Genomic DNA, 1545 nt, shown 5'->3' with positions numbered 1-1545 from the left:
GGAAAAGAACTGAAGGGTGGGGGCTGGGTACTGCAGCTGTTTGTATCTCTTCACAGTTGAGATTTAAACCTAATACTGTGGTTTCTTAAGATAGGGTAGAGGTTGGCTGATATCAAAACAGAGCTAGCTTATGCTATCTCACCAAGTGGATCCTCAGAGTCTCTGGCTAAAACTCTGAGAGGGGGCTTTGTAAGGTTGTAGGAGATAAGCCACAATTACAAAGCCTAGCACTTTGGTAAGAGGCTATCTCTACTACCTGAGTACCACAATTTGATCCTACCCTACCAATTCTAATGACCAAACAGTGGAAAATAAACATGGTGTGGGCCTAACAGAAGAACTCTGGCAACATGAATAAGCAGAGCAGATCAACTCCCCCACCCCCAAGAAATGACAAAGGAGATACAACTGAAGATGTCATGCATAGACAAATAGCAGCAATGCCAGAAATCGAATTCAGAATATGGATTGCAAATAAGATAAATAGAATGGAAGAAAAGATAGAATTGAACTACTCTGATAGAAAGAGTAGTTCTAAAGCTGTCTCAAGAAATTAATGAATTCAAAGCCCAAATCACCAAAGATATGGACATAATGAGAAAAGAGATAGCAGAGCTCAAGGAAACAAAAAGTTAGTTGAGGAGCTCCAAAATTCAGTAGAATCTCTCAGTAATAGAGTTGACCAGGCAGAAGAAAGGATCTCTGAAACTGAAGACAAAGCTTTTGAACCATTCCCAAACACTCAAAGAGGCAGACAAATGGAGAGCAAAAACTGATCATTCCCTGAGAGAGTTGTGGGATCACTCCAAAAGATCAAACATTCACCTTACAGGAATTCATGAAGGAGAAGAGGATAGTCCTAAAGGCACTCTCCCAAGGGCGATAAAGTGAGACTCTGTCTCTGAAAAAAAAAAAAAAAAAGAAAAAAGACAGCGCTCTTTTTTTGATAAGAACACTTAAGAATATTGGCATAGATGGGACATACCTCAAAAATCATAACAGCCATCTGTGACATACCCATAGCCAAGTTCATATTGAATGGAGAAAAACTGAAAGCATTCCCACTTAGAATTGGAACCAGACAAGGTTGCCCTCTATTGCCCCTCCATTCAACATAGTGCTAGAAATCCTAGCAAGAACAATCACACAAATGGAGGATATGGAATATATCCAAATGGGGAAAGAAGAGGTTGAAATATTTCTCTTTGCTGACGATATGATTTTATACCTAGAAAACCCCAAAGACTCAACCAAAAGATTCCTAGAATTGACAAATATAGCAATGTCTCAGTTTACAAAATTGATGTACACAAATCATGTGGTTGTCATGTATGGCAACAACAGTAAATCTAGGAATAAATCAAAGACACAATATCCTTCAAAGTAGCATCAAAGAAAATGAAATACCAAGGAATATATTTAACAAAGGAGGTGAAGGACCTCTACAGGAATAATTACAAAACACTGAGTAGGGCGGTGCCTGTGGCTCAGTGAGTAGGGCACCAGCCCCATATACCGAGAGTGGCAGGTTCAAATCCGGCCCTG

This window comes from Otolemur garnettii, unplaced genomic scaffold, assembly GCF_000181295.1.
Source record: "Otolemur garnettii isolate 467f Iridium unplaced genomic scaffold, OtoGar3 scaffold00152, whole genome shotgun sequence".
In the NCBI taxonomy this organism is placed as follows: Eukaryota; Metazoa; Chordata; class Mammalia; order Primates; family Galagidae; genus Otolemur; species Otolemur garnettii.
This window is presented reverse-complemented; position numbering follows the sequence as displayed.